This window comes from Narcine bancroftii, chromosome 3 (genome assembly GCF_036971445.1).
Source record: "Narcine bancroftii isolate sNarBan1 chromosome 3, sNarBan1.hap1, whole genome shotgun sequence".
Taxonomy (NCBI): domain Eukaryota; kingdom Metazoa; phylum Chordata; class Chondrichthyes; order Torpediniformes; family Narcinidae; genus Narcine; species Narcine bancroftii.
The window spans coordinates 114,355,941-114,371,722 of record NC_091471.1 but is presented as its reverse complement, the minus strand read 5'-3'; the positions used below and the strand labels follow the sequence as shown (position 1 = coordinate 114,371,722).

Below are 15,782 nucleotides of genomic sequence, written 5' to 3'. Positions count from 1 at the left end.
TGGTCACATCCCACTTTGTGAGGTATAGCACAAATTATGGGGACACTGACGTGGACCAAATAAAATAGAACATAGGAGGTTGTATTTTACATACATACAAAAGACAAGTTGCTAATTCCTCAAAGAAATTTTGCTAAAACCGACATACTGTGCTAAATTTCCCAGGTTCAGAGATTAATGATTTGCTATCCCAACACTTTCTAACTGGGCCAACTAATAAAAGCCAGTGCTAGAAAGGAATTTCTGATGTGTTAACACAACTTTAGTTATCGTGGAATCCAAAAAGACGTGAGCACATCAAGTGAAAGGTACATAGCATATATTTTGACATATAAGACAACCCTTGAAGCACCCAAAAAAATACCACTCGATTGGTTCCATAACCCACCCAGACCCCACACTACAACAAATTTTTAAGATTCTAATATATTAGAAATAAATTTTTATTGTAAAAAAACACATCTAAAATCCTATCACTATTATTGAGGCAAAGAATTCAGAAAACACTTCTGGAGTTTCTGGTGTCCCAGTCTGAATCTGATGAGTTGGCCTCCATTTTGTCATCGGTGTCCCGCAATAAATCACCTCGCAGCAGCACCAGTTGGTCGATTCCTTGGCCACTTCAATGACTTTTAACTTAAAATTTGCTTCATAATTTCTTTGTTTTGCTGGAGGGTCCATTATAACATCCACCTTCCGACCACACCCAACAACTCAGTCAACACGACACCAGCTCAGTCAACATACATTTTTTTTGTGGGGGGAGGGAGTTGTCTTATTGTAGTGCGAATAAAAGCTCTCACGACAGGAAAGAAAACCAACACTTTTATTCGTTTATAACTATGGGGAGGGTCTTGCAGTAGACTTTCTGGGTTTAGGCGGGAAACCAGGGTTATACGTGAGCAGGTGGGGGGTGGAGCCGGGAGGTGGAACCAGCCATCAGCACAACACACTACCAGTGAATCCCAGTTCACTGCATTTACTCCTTCCTGCACAATTTAGGGTCTGTGAATGAAAACAGAGAACACGGGTTCAGAAAAAAAATCGAAAAATATAGAGTTATTTACAAATCTACAGATTTAAGCAGTCTGGAGATTCTGGTGGAGCGCCTTAGCACCAGGGACACCTTGGGTCTTCTGGTCCCCTTGTGAGGGAGGAGAGGCAGGCTGGGACTCTGGCTTAATGGTGGAAGGGGATGCACTTTCCTCCTGAACTGGATCCCCTGAGGCCCTGACTGGGAGTGGTGAGAATGAGTTCCGTGACTTGCAGGGCAGTTAAGGCAACGGACCCTCTGTTCCGGTGGGTTCCATGTCTCTGATGGAGACGATGTCCTTTCTGCCATCCAGATACTCCACATAAGCATATGTAGGATTGGTGTGGAGCAGTTTCACCCTTTCCACCGGCTTTGGTTCTCCTCACGTGCTTTCTGAGAAGGACTGGATGAGGAGTGGTGAGCCAGGTTGGGAGTGTAGTTCCTGATGCTGACCTTCTTTTGAAATTGAATAGGAGCTCATGTGCAGTAGTGATGGTCGCAGTACATAGTAGCAACCGGATGGAATGGAGCACCATAGGAAGGACGACCTGCCAGCATGAGTCTGGAAGGCCTTTTGACTTCAAGGCCAGTTTGACAGTCTTCCAGACCTTTTCAATGTGCCTATTCCCCTGGGGGTTGTACCTATTAGTCTTGCTGGATGCGATGCCCCTCGCCAGCAGGTACTGACATAGCTTGTCACTCATAATGGATGAGTCACTATGAATATAGCTGGGATACACAGGGCGAAAATAGAATCTAGGCCCATTATGACTGACGAAGTGGACGTGTCTGGGCATGTGTTGGCAAAAGGGAAGGAGAAGTACTCACCAATGATACAGAGGAAGAAAGTGTTCCTGTTTGTGAAGGGGAGTGGTCCCTTAAAATCGATACTGATCCATTTGAAGGGCCAGGATGACTTAATCAGGTGCGGGGCGAGACGGTAGAAGTGCGGATTGCACTCCGCGCAGACCTGGCAAAACCTGGTCATTTCCTTGACATCTTCCATGGAGTAGGGCAGATTGCATGCCTTGACAAAATGAGCCACGCGGGTAACCCTTGGATGGCAAAGCTCATTATGCAGAGACTGCAGTTGGCTGGTGTGTGCAAAGGCACAGCTTCCTCTGGATAAGGCATCTGGAGAGTCATTAAGGGCTTCTGGCTGATAGGCCATAATTGTAGGTGGAGAGCTCGATCTTCCACTTAGCAATCTTGTCATTCTTGATTTTGGCCTTCTTGACATTATTAAACATGAATGCGACAGAGCACTGGTCAGTGAGGAGCATAAATTTCCTACCAGCCAGGTAGCATCTCCAGTGCCTCACAACTTCTACAATGGCTTGAGCCTCCTTTTCCACAGATGGGTTCTGGAGCTCGTGGCTTGTAATGTCTGAGAAAAGAATGCAACCGGCCTGCCCGCCTGGTTGAGAGTAATGACCAGGGCTACGTCTAAAGCATTGCTTTCCACTTGGAAAGGTGCATTCTTGTCCACTGGCTGCTTTCGCAATGCGATTTTGGAGGTAGTTAAAAGCCTTTTGGGCTTCAGCCGAGAGGGGGAAATTAGTGGCTTTTAAGAGAGAATGAACCTTATCAGCATATTGAGGGATCCATTGGGCATAATACGAGAAATCCCCCAGAAATCTCATCAAAGCCTTTGTGGTCCTGGGAACAGAGAGCTCTAACAGAGAGTACATCCTATCTGGGTTGGGGCCAATGATGCCATTCTCCACCACAAAGCCAAGGATAACCAGCCATTTAGTCCTGAACACACACTTGTTAGTGTTATAAGTGAGGTTCATGGCTTTCGCCACATGGAGAAAGTTCTGGAGGTTGCCGTCATGGTCTTCCAAGGTATGGCCAGAGATGATGACATTATCAAGATAGGGGAAGGTAGTCTATAACCCATATTCATCCACCATTCTGTCCATCTGCCTCTTGTAGAAACCCCATTAGTAATACAGAAAGGGATCCTCCAGAATTGATAGAGATGACCGTTAGCTTCAAAAGCCATATATGGATGGTCCTCAGAATGGATTGGCAGCTGGTGATCAGATGCTTTCAAGTCAGTGGTCGATACTGTGCAATATCATTCACCATGTCCAAAATTCGAGGGAGGGGTTATGCGTTCAGGAGTGTGTACCGATTAATAGTTATGCTATAGTCAATTACTAGACTGGACATGTTTTTGCTCTCCATGGGCTGGTGCTAGGTTTGATGATACCTTCATTGAGCAGACATTGTGTCTCAGACTTTATAAAATTTCAGTCTGCTGTGTTGTGCCTCCTGCTCTTGGTAGCAATAGATTTGCAGTCTGAGGACAGACTCAGGAAGAGAGGTGGGGGTTTGATATTAAGTGTGGAGAAGCTGCATGTGGGTTCTGATTTTAGAGGCCCTCCATTCCGAACCGTTACAGGGGGAGGGGACCAGAATACTCAAAAGTCATGCTCTTAAGGTGACACAGGAAGTCCAGACCTAACAGCACTGGAACACATAATTCATCAAGTACATACAGGTGTATTTTACAAATTTCCCCCCCCCCTTCAAACGACAAGTGCACTATACAATGTTGTTGAATATGCGTAGAATGTGAATGAGACGCTAGGAATATACGATTATTGGAAAGATACATCTTTAGGTTGTACTCTTGTACAATCTGTGAGTCTGTGAAGCTTTCAGTAGAGCCTGTATCGATTGGGCATTTAGTGGAATGTCCGTTTACCTTCACAGTCACTATGGAGTTGCTGAATTGCTGAGGTTAGTCCTGATCTAGGACCATTGAGGCTAGGAACTCGGAGACTCCATACTCCTCACACGAGTGGCCCCATCCTGGGTTGCCCGGTATGGGTAAGATGGCGTCGACCTCATGGCATGGCAAGATGGCCACCCTCCTTCCTCCTCTGACGACGATAGCACCGAGTTTGAATTTGGGTCACGGCAAGATGGTCACTGAGCCTTTTTGCGCTGTTTCCTCATTTCCCTCCATCAGCAAGTGGGTTTGGTTGAATTTGGGGCAGATGGCTTGGTGCTGGAATCGGATCCATGAGCATTGCAGGCCGTGGACTACCCCAGGCTTCCCCTCATGTGGCAAACCCTCACCCAGTGCCCTTTCTTGCCACAACTGGAACACACTGAGTCTTTAACCGGGCAACAAGATCACGGATACTGGCTCTTGCTGCAGAAAAAGCACTCCCTTGCACGGAACTGCTCCCTAGTGTGGGAAGCGGAAGTCGTTAGAGCTGGGGTAGCAGGAGCAGCCAGTCATTGGAAAGGATCACCTGGGTGAGCAAGCTCGCTGGCTTTGAGGTCATCATTTTCAAGCTTGGCCTGATCCAACGATTTGGCCAGGTCCTTCTTACCTGACTCAAGCAGTCCCTGCCTCATGTACCTCGAGCGGACCCATGCAATCAGGGTATCCTAGATATTTTCTTCTTCATGAATGCGGCCCAGAGCCACTTCATACCTGCACTTCTTAGCAAGCATCCACAGATCCAGCAGGTAATCATCAATGGTCTCTCCTGGCAACGTAAAGCGAGTCGGTGCAACTCTAGGACCTCATTTTGCAACTTCAGGTACCCAGCCTTCAACTCCTCGATAGCAGCGTTATATGTAGTGCAGTCCCTGATGACTGCATACTCTTTCGTTCCTACCTTGAAATGAGTGCAGACCTCCTAAGTTCATCAGTGTGGAAGACATCTCTGGTCGCATTCAGGTAGGACTGAAAGCAGTCTAGCCAGTACGTCGAGAGACAGAGGGTCTATCAGCAGGTCTACCTGGCTTGAGTAGCACTTCCATCATTTCGGGAATACGAAAATAAAATTGTAGTGTGAATAAAAGCTCTCACGACTGGAGGGAGAACCTTCTTATTAGCTTATAACTAAGGGTAGAGTCTCACAGTAGTCTTCAGAAAGGTTCTGGGTTTAGGCGGGAAACCAGGGTTTTATGTGGGTAGATGGGGGCGGAGCCAGCCATCAGCAAAATCACCCTACCAGTGAATTCCAGTTCACTGCAGTTATGCACCCAATATATGATAAAAGCATGAAATTCAAGCTGAAAGTGGGGACCTGTCTTATCCGAATGCCGTCTTATATGGTAACGAAAGAATTGGGAGATTGGCTTTAATCAAAGGAAAAGGGGAAATGTCTTTAAAGAGAAGAAAATAAGAATTAGATAAAATATGTGGATTGTTTCAATAATTCTCCAGATGGGAAAGAAAAATTAATTTGAGACAAAAGCAGTTGGATTTTTAAAAAAATAAATACCAGCAAATATTAAGAAAGTCGAGGGTAGTGGAAAATTATTAAATAATCCGTACATGTAATATGGGTTTATTTGATGCATCCATGCCTCGGAAGCTCTTTCACTGTCAGTTTGTTGTCGGTAGTGTATGTATTTCTAGTTAGTGTGACAACTAACGAAGATTACTGATCAGCAGCATGGATACATTAAATTATCTTGGAGGTGGGCCAAAGGAACCTTTTAATCTAAAATTACCTCTCAGTTGTACAAGAGGAACTGGTTGTTCCTGAATTGGAACAGGACCAATATACTTAAATGGGATATTTGTTACTGCTACTCAGGAGGATTTTAATTAGTTGGGTGGGATGGTGGGGGGTTTGTTGTGGTGTGGGGAGTGGGAGGTTAGGACCCAAAGCAATAGTGTGACAGGTGAGAAATTAAGGCAAATATACAAGTTAAAGAGGGCCAGTTCAGTAGGTAGGATAGGTAGGACAAGGAAAGAAGCAAGGAAAATTAAATTAGCTGAACTGCATTTATTTTAATGCCAGAGTCTGACAGGTGAATTCAGAATATTGATTAGTACTTATGTTTGGGACATTATAACTGTTACAAAAACATGGCTAATGTATGGGCAGACATGGCAGCAAAATGTTCTGGGTACAGGTGTGTGAGAGATAGAGGTTAGAGGGAAGTAGAAGTTGTGCTTTTGATGAGGGAGCATATCATAGCAGTTGGGGGAATCATCCAATGAGATCAAATATATGAAACCAAGAAATAATGATGCAATTGTACTAAAGGTCCCCTCCCCACAGCAGTCAGAAGAAATTAGAGAAGCAAACATGTAGAGAAATTGCAGAAAGCTGTTAAGAGTAATAGGATTGTAATGTTATTTTAACATTTCAGGTTCAAGGTTCCTTTTTATTGTCATGGAGCAATATACAAAAATATATACATGATCTACTTCAACTTTTGTCCACGATAAGGCAAATAAAGAATTGTCATGAGCATTACCCAGCTCTCCTAACAATAAGAGAAAGAAAAGCAAAAGAGAGTCCCTTCAGAGACGATGAATATCCATAGATTCACCTCCAGCACTCCCGCGATCTCTGGAGCTGCACAGATTCCTATTCAATCCATTGGCAACCCAACCTCCAATATAATCAGGAAGACTTCAGGGCTTGTGCATCTATTCTTGCCCTCAGCATCCACTCAAGGGACATGAGGGAGTGCTGTGTGATGTGCTTCACAGAAGCACATTCCAGACATGGTGCTCAAGCCTGTGGGCTACACCCTCCAACAGGTCAGAAAAACAAAGGGAGGCGGTGTTTGTGACATCATCAATTCAACGTGGTGCACAAATATGATGGTTATGTCCCAGACCTGCTCTCTCAATGTGGAACATCTGGTGATCAAGTGCCACCTATTTTATTTGCCAAGGGAGTCCACCACCATTATCCTGGTCATGGTGTACATTCTGCCTCAGCTAGCACTGAAGGCACTGAGCACTGTGGTCAGCAGCCAAGATACCACATATTATAGGGGATTTAAATCAGGAATTACCACCAGCACTTATAAAACCATAAGAGCCAACATATTCGATCACTACTACACCACCATGAAGAATGTCTATCAATTCATCCAACAACCACACTTCGGTAAGAACAATCACCTGGCTGTACTTCTACTTCTGGCATACAAGCAGAGTCTATGGTATCAGTGGTGAAGACAGTGAGAATATGGTTGAGGGACAGGAAGGAGCGCCTGCAGGATTGCTTTGAATCGATGGACTGGACCATATTCAAAGACTCATCCTCAGCACTGAATGAATAGGCAACATGTGTCACCAACTTTATCAAGACCTGCGAGGATGAATGTGTGCCCTTGTGCACATACGAGGAGTTCCTCAACCAGAAGCCTTGGATGAATCAGAGATTCGCAACCTGCTGAGGGCAAGATCCAGGATGTTTAAATACGATGATCCAAATGACTACAAGAAGACCAAGTACCCCCTGTGGAAGGCTATCTCAGCAATAAAGAAGCAATTCAGGAGAAAGCTAGAGACAGAGACAGATACTTGCCAGCTAAGGCAGGGATTGCAGGCCATTGCATCCTACAAAGAGAGGGTGAACCCCATAAATGGCTATGATGCTTCACTACCTGATGAGCTGAACACCTTCTTTGCCTACATTGAGAAGAACTCAACAGTACATAAAACATAGATTCTCAAGGTGGGAAGTGGAAATGTTTTGGTGGGGCGAGGGGCTTAAGAATATTTTGGTGTGGCGTAGGAATATTTTGGGAAATAATTAAAAAGTTGGCTTGAAAAAATAAACTCGTTATATTGACGTGAAAGATGTGACCTGACAACACTGTCGGTACAACATAATTGTGATAACTTCCAAGTAAAATCACTTTGTTCTTTTTATTTTCATAATGTGTTTTTGCTCTTCTGATGTTTCTTTGCTGTTTCTCTTATTTTAACTGTTGTCATCCTTGGTTAACATTATAACTATATTTTTTATGACTGGTCTTATTATCATCCATTCTAAATGATCTCCTTGGCAACAAGGATCCAAATTATCTGAACAATCATGTCTCTGTCCATATCCTTTTACTTTTCCAGCTCAATAGTGAGTTTGACCTGTATCTGTATGTATCTTTGGGCACAAGTGTATTGATGGGGGAGGAGGGGAGTCCACCCCAGATGCCAGCGTGAGGGGGACACCCAAATCTGAAAAAAATAGGAACCCCAGAAAGTAAAGCACGAGGCTAGTGCAGTTTTGATGCACTCTCTGTGAGAATAAAAATGCCAGAAACCACGTTAATGTTTTTTTTCTTTTTTTTTAGGGTCAGTATTCTTCCTGTGATTCGATCATTACTTTTATTACATTTTTCAATTTTAAGACATAATAAAATATTGATTAATCTGTTTCTGGAGCTTGCCCTGTTGTATATTCAAAATGAGCAGACCAACCAAGCAAAAGGTTCATCAATATTCAGTCGAGTTCTTGAAGTTTGGGTTTATACCTGCTGTACATGATGAACGTGCACTTTTTTGCCTATTGTGCCAACAGACTTTGACAATTGAATCAATGAAAGCAGGCCATCTTGAAGCTTGTTTGAGGGTAAAACCATGTCAATTCAAAATTGAAATATCTTAAATCACTGAAAGAGAAGTTTAAAAATAGATCCAAAATTACTTCATTATTCGCTGCGCAAACTACAGCCCTAAATCGTACTTTTGAAGCTAGTTATGAAATTTCTCTGCTGATAGCAAAACATGGGAAGAATCATACAATTGAGGAGGAACTGATTAAACTTGCAATATCATTGTTTCTTAAAACAGTTCTGTAAAAGGATGACAAAGATGTCCAAGCAAGGCCATTGAGTAATAGCACTGTCTGCAACAGAATATATGATGTGGGTCAAGATGTTGAAAAAACAGTTTATTGAGATGTTGAAATCATTAAAGTTCTCAATACAACTGGATAAATCTATCATACGGTACAGTGAGGGTCTGTTATTGGCATACGTGAGATATATTGATCAGGAAGAGTTTCAAGAAGAGATATTGTTTTGTGAACCATTAGAAACAATCACTTCTGCAGTTGATATCTACAGCAAGCTCAAAAAGTATTTGGATGAAAATGAAATACCAAAAGGAAACATTGTATCTTGTGCTGCAGATGGTGCATCTGCTATGATGGGTTAAAAAACAGGATGTTTAAAATTAATGAAGGATGAAAATCCAAACATGTTGGTTGTGCATTGCGTTATCCACTGAGAAAACTCAGTTGCCATCAAAGCTAATGTCAAATTGAACGTCTGTTTTGTGTCGATAAAAATGCAGAACATGTATGATTATTGTTTCACACTGAAGTAATGTGGTTGTCAAAGGGAAACTGCTTCAAAAAGTTTATGGAATTGTTTGATCTCCTCAGTGAGATTTTGAAGGACAAACCTGAAATGAAGGGCTTGCTAACAAGAGATGGCAAAGCTTATGTGAGTTACTTGATGGACATTTTTGAGAAAATAAGTACATTGAACAAGCAACTCCAAGTAGAAAATATGATGCTTGTTGATGCAAAAACAAACATATTTGGATTCATGACATTTCTAGAATTATGCCAAAGGAATATTTCTGCAAGACAAATAGTTACTGAAACAAAAGTTACTTTTAATTTTCTTTAAATATAAAAACAGGATCAAACTTTAACTTATTAATAGTAACTTAACCCCCTTCTAATTCTAAGTGCACGTGTGTGTAATGTATGTACGTTCAGGAAAGTTCTTTGCTTTAATAGTCCAATCATTCACTTCTCACTCCTTCAAGTTCACTGGTATCAGGCAATTCTTATACTGTTCACAGAATTTAACATTTATGAATTTTCACCAGACTCTGGTGCTTAAAGGTAAGTGGTTACCACTCAGGAAGGTTCCTGTTGGTTTCGGAGAGAGATTTGTTGCTTGTTGGACACACACAAGCTGATTTCCGCCGATCAGTATCTTGCTGAAGAAACTTGTCCCATCATGGGTTTTCCAAATGATAACCTCTTCTTCCAGGTCACCTCAGGGTTCCTCTTGTTTCCCTTAATTCAGGAGAAACAGTATAGCCAGCCATGTCCTCTTATAAGGACTTCAAGGGTTTTCAATAGACTGAACTCAGGACTCACAACCCGTCTTCAAAATAGGGGTTTCAACAAGCCTGCCGGCTTGCCATATTGCAGCCTCCAAAAGCTACTAAAAAATTGACTTCTCTCTCTCTCTCTCTCTCTCATGTTTTTCTCTCTCTGTTTGCAAACCATGTGCGCCTAATAAAACTGCAACCAGACAGAATGCTGGCACCAGAATCAGTTTCTGAGCCTGGACATCTGTTGCTTTAAAGACAACAGTCCATTTATTCCACAACATCAGTCCAATTAACACCTACTTGTGAAGTCTCTATAGCCATTCTTCCAAGTTTATGTTAAGTCACTGTGGACATGAAGTCTCTGCTCATGCATAGCTCTTGCATTTCAAATGAAATGTCTTTGTGAAGTGACCTACACTAAACCCCCACAATCTATCTCTTTTAAAGACATTTGTATATAATATAAAATATAATATAACCCATAACACTACATTCCTTCTCCACAAAGCCTTTGGGTTGGTTGCACTGAGCTTCAGTAAGCTACTCAATATGTATTCCTGTAGCCTGAATGTCCCTTATGTACTGGAAGATCAAAATGTTTCAGACAAAGCACAGAGCATTTCTCACTGAATTGATTATCTTTCAGCAGCACTTGTTCATATGTATGTGATCTTGTGAACAGCGCATGGATCTGAGATCTAATAAGTGGCTACTCAAGGGGAACTAGGCCAAGGCAGTTTGTATTCTGCTCTAATCTTCTTTTCAACTGTCTCCTCTCATTGCAACCTTTGCGAATGCCTTTGGAATGGGATTCTGACCAGACAGGAAGGATGTGACATAGGATGCCTCTCTCTCCACCATGCCAAGCAAGGTCTTGGTATTTGTTGGTGAGTTCTGGTGATGAGGTATTTTGCCAAATGATTTGGACAGTCTGCACAAGGAAACATGCCACAAGATCCAGTGTGTCTTTATCCCACAGTGCCTGCAAAATGTTCTGTGCTGACCATCTCTTGATGGACATGAAGAACCTTTCACAAATGATAGGTTTTGTGGAAATGTCCAGGTCATTGTGCAACACTACATAGAGATAGAACCTCTACATGTGCCTGAACCCTTCTGGCCATAGAGGTGAAAGTCACGATCCCCCAAACCATGCATCCTCCAAGGCCTTCACAATGAAATTCCAACTTTTGGACTTTTTAGGGAAGCTTTCAATAGTGTAAAGAATGCTGCACCCCATTCCGCACTAAATGGCCTGTTGCTGGTCCAACTAATGAATCACTGGCTCCATGCCTGAAATGTGTACCACTTTCAAATTCAATAGTAGCAACTCACAAAAACTTCCTCCCATCTCAAAGGGATGTCTCAGCCTGTATCACCAGGAAAAGCAAGGTTGGACATTGCTGTGGTAATTACATATGAGTTATGTGGAAGCCATGGTCATGAGGTCCTCCAACAGCCAGCTCCCCACCATGACTACCAGCCCCCCCACATCTCCATGGGGAACACAAAACTCAAAACGGTCAACCAGTTTACCTATCTCGGCTGCACCATTTCATCGGATGCAAGGATCGACAACGAGATAGACAACACACTCGCCAAGGCAAATAGCGCCTTTGGAAGACTACACAAAAGAGTCTGGAAAAGCAACCAACTGAAAAACCTCACAAAGATTAGCGCCGTTGTCATACCCACACTCCTGTTCGGCTCCGAATCATGGGTCCTCTACCGGCATCACCTATGGCTCCTAGAACGCTTCCACCAGTGTTGTCTCCGCTCCATCCTCAACATTCATTGGAGCGACTTCATCTCCAACATCGAAGTACTCGAGATGGCAGAGGCCGACAGCATCAAATCCACGCTGCTGAAGATCCAACTGCGCTGGGTAGGTCACGTCTCCAGAATGGAGGACCATCGCCTTCCCAAGATCGTGTTATATAGCGAGCTCTCTACTGGCCACCGAGACAGAGGTGCACCAAAGAAGAGGTACAAGGACTGCCTAAAGAAATCTCTTGGTGCCTGCCACATTGACCACCGCCAGTGGGCTGATATCGCCTCAAACCGTGCATCTTGGCGCCTCACAGTTCGGCGGGCAGCAACCTCCTTTGAAGAAGACCGCAGAGCTCACCTCACTGACAATAGACAAAGGAGGAAAAACCTAACACCCAACCCCAACCAACCAATTTTCCCTTGCAACCGCTGCAACTGTGTCTGCCTGTCCCGCATCAGATTTGTCAGCCACAAACGAGCCTGCAGCTCACGTGGACATTACCCCTCCATAAATCTTCATCCGCGAAGCCAAGCCAAAGAAGAAGAAAAGAAGAAGAGATGTGGAAGCCATCTAACTATATAGTACACCTTCTTTTTCCTGGTTCCTGCTCATTCACAATGTCAGTACTTTGTCCAAAACAGCAGTGTTTGATTTCCCCAAGGACAAGTGGGACACTGGATCAGGAAGACAATTGTTTAACCGTCTCAGAGGAAAATAAGCATGAGCCCAAGTACAGGTATCAGCTGTCCTAGCAATCTACTGGATGGGCAGATTTAGTATTGCCTTTCTTGCCTCAAAAACCCAGTCCATGGTGGAACTAAGAGCCATGATGATGACAGCAGTGGATCCATTGCAGCACACATACACTGTCTATGTTCTGCCTGAACTGCAGTGGCTGCTATGGTCATGGCTGGATCCTTAACATACTGCTGGCTACCACCTTTCTGATGGGAAGCTTGACTACTAGGATCGATACAAAGGTTGGAGCCAAACCCATCAATGCTCCTTAACCCTGTCAGTTTTTGTTGCAAGATTCTCAATGTAGTTTCTCATTAATTACCTCCATGGGCTACTCATCAAAGTCCTCATATGAATCATCTGGAGCAGAAGAGATCTTCTGTTACATCACGATCTACCCTTTTCCTCTCCCCGAATATAACACATCTGTCCCTAATGACTCACCATGTACAGAACCCAGATCTGAACTATCCTCTACTCCACAAACAAGACCCAGTCCAAGGCTGATGAATGCCGTTCTCTTTCTGCATTCTGTGGTTCCAGTGCAAGGGCCTAATCACTTCAATCACATTATTGACTAGAATGAGAAGAGTATTTGTTTGTTCATTGGAAGAACCATACTACAGAGGCCTGCTTGAACCATCTAAGTGCTGGAACACTAAGAGATTGGGAGGTGAGGGAGAAGCTGAAAGTGAAGGCAGATGGAAATTGAGCATACCATCCCCCTCATCTCTGTGATCTGCCTCATCTTGCACTGGAACCCTTGATCACCTGGACCTTTTGCTCCAGCTGAGCCACTGGATGTGGAAGGGTTGCCCTGCCATCAGCTGTTGCAGACAGTGACTGGAGGTAATCCTCCATTGCAGTATCAAAATATGTGAGAATACCTTTGTACCATGGTTGAAGAGCATGAGATGCATATGAGGAGAAAGGTAGGTGTGTGAATATTTCAACAGTTTGCTGGTAGCTGGGATTTGGTGATACTTTCATTTACCTTGATTGAACATGTGATATCACAGCACGTCTCATGGCTGCAGGGCCAGGATCCCTCTGGGCATTGATCTCAGATCACCTCCACCCATGGGAACGTATGCACTTAACATCTTCATGGGTCTCTGAACGTGCAGGAATATCTTTCTGGTGTCTGCATGCTTCATCAAGTTCTAGTCTCTGAAATGGCCAAGTTCTCCTCTGCCTCGGTGAAACAAAGTGGCCACTCCCATATTTGTTCTAGATTGGATCCTCGAGCGACTCAATAGCTTCCACAGCAGCAACTGAACTAAACTGCTGGTGCAAGGCTTGTTCAGGCAGGGGTGGGGGAGTCATAAAATGACTCATTCTTAATGTATGTTTAAGAAGATTTATGAAGGAATAATATGCTTGCTGATTTGCTGAAATTGATGGAGAATGTGAGATGCAGGGAGTACCTGGGGGAAATGTTACTTTGGATTTTAAGAAGACTTTGAGATGAGGGTATTCTAATGTTGATTGAAAATTCTTTGGCTTGGCTTCGCGGACGAAGATTTATGGAGGGGGTAAAATGTCCACGTCAGCTGCAGGCTCGTTTGTGGCTGACAAGTCCAATGCAGGACAGGCAGACACGGTTGCAGCGGTTGCAGGGGAAAATTGGTGGGTTGGGGTTGGGTGTTGGGTTTTTCCTCCTTTGTCTTTTGTCAGAGAGGTGGGCTCTGCGGTCTTCTTCAAAGGAGGTTGCTGCCCGCCGAACTGTGAACTGCCAAGATGCACGGTTTGAGGCGATATCAGCCCACTGGTGGTGGTCAATGTGGCAGGCACCAAGAGATTTCTTTAGGCAGTCCTTGTACCTCTTCTTTGGTGCACCTCTGTCACGGTGGCCAGTGGAGAACTCGCCATATAACACGATCTTGGGAAGGCGATGGTCCTCAATTCTGGAGACGTGACCCACCCAGCGCAGCTGGATCTTCAGCAGCGTGGACTCGATGCTGTCGGCCTCTGCCATCTCGAATACTTCGATGTTAGGGATGAAGTCGCTCCAATGAATGTTGAGGATGGAGCGGAGACAACGCTGATGGAAGCGTTCTAGGAGCCGTAGATGATGCCGGTAAAGCACCCATGATTCGGAGCCGAACAGGAGTGTGGGTATGACAACGGCTCTGTATACGCTAATCTTTGTGAGGTTTTTCAGTTGGTTGCTTTTCCAGACTCTTTTGTGTAGTCTTCCAAAGGCGCTATTTGCCTTGGCGAGTCTGTTGTCTATCTCGCTGTCGATCCTTGCATCCGATGAAATGGTGCAGCCGAGATAGGTAAGCTGGTTGACCGTTTTGAGTTTTGTGTGCCCGATGGAGATGTGGGGGTGCTGGTAGTCATGGTGGGTAGCTGGCTGATGGAGGACCTAAGTTTTCTTCAGGCTGACTTCCAGGCCAAACATTTTGGCAGTTTCCGCAAAACAGGACGGCAAGCGCTGAAGAGCTGGCTCTGAATGGGCAACTAAAGCGGCAACGTCTGTAAAGTGTAGTTCACGGACAAGTTGCTCTTGTGTCTTGGTGTGAGCTTGCAGGCGCCTCAGATTGAAGAGACTGCCATCCATGCGGTACTGGATGTAAACAGCGTCTTCATTGTTGAGGTCTTTCATGGCTTGTTTCAGCATTATGCTGAAGAAGATTGAAAAGAGGGTTGGTGCGAGAACGTAGCCTTGCTTCACGCCATTGTTAATGGAGAAGGGTTCAGAGAGCTCATTGCTGTATCTGACCCGACCTTGTTGGTTTTCGTGCAGTTGGATAACCATGGGGGGCATCCGAGACGCTCTAGTATTTGCCAAAGCCATTTCCTACTCACGGTGTCGAAGGCTTTGGTGAGGTCAACAAAGGTGATGTAGAGACCTTTGTTTTGTTCTCTGCACTTTTCTTGGACCTGTCTGAGGGCAAAGACCATTTCAGTAGTTCCTCTGTTGCGTGAAAGCCGCACTGTGATTCTGGGAGAACATTTTCGGCGACACTAGGTATTATTCTATTTAGGAGAATCCTAGCGAAGATTTTGCTTGCAATGTAGAGCAGCGTGAGTCCCCTGTAGTTTGAGCAGCCTGATTTCTTGCCTTTGTTTTTGTACAGGGTGATGATGATGGCATCACGAAGGTCCTGAGGCAGCTTTCCTTGGTCCCAGCAGTGCTTGAAAAACTCATGCAGTTTGGCATGCAGAGTTTTGCCGCCAGCCTTCCAGACCTCTGGGGGGTGGGGGGATTCCATCCATATCTGCTGCTTTGCCACTTTTCAGTTGTTCAATTGTCTTTTATGTCTCTTCCCGGGTGAGGACCTCATCCAGCTCTAGCCTTAAGGGCTGTTGAGGGAGCTGGAGCAGGGCGGATTCTTGGACTGAGCAGTTGGCACTGAAAAGAGATTGGA

The 15,782-nt window shown here is 44.3% G+C and overlaps 1 protein-coding gene across 1 annotated transcript in view; it reads right to left on the bottom strand.

Annotated features, from left to right (window-relative positions):
• Window positions 1-594: 594 nt before the first annotated feature.
• The window catches only part of LOC138757507 (RELT-like protein 1), a 279,768-nt gene continuing 264,580 nt past the window's right edge, over window positions 595-15,782 (bottom strand). The window contains exon 10 of the mRNA XM_069924976.1: window positions 595-1,005. The gene's annotated coding sequence lies outside the window, so the exon portion shown is untranslated. The remainder of the gene's footprint in view (window positions 1,006-15,782) is intronic.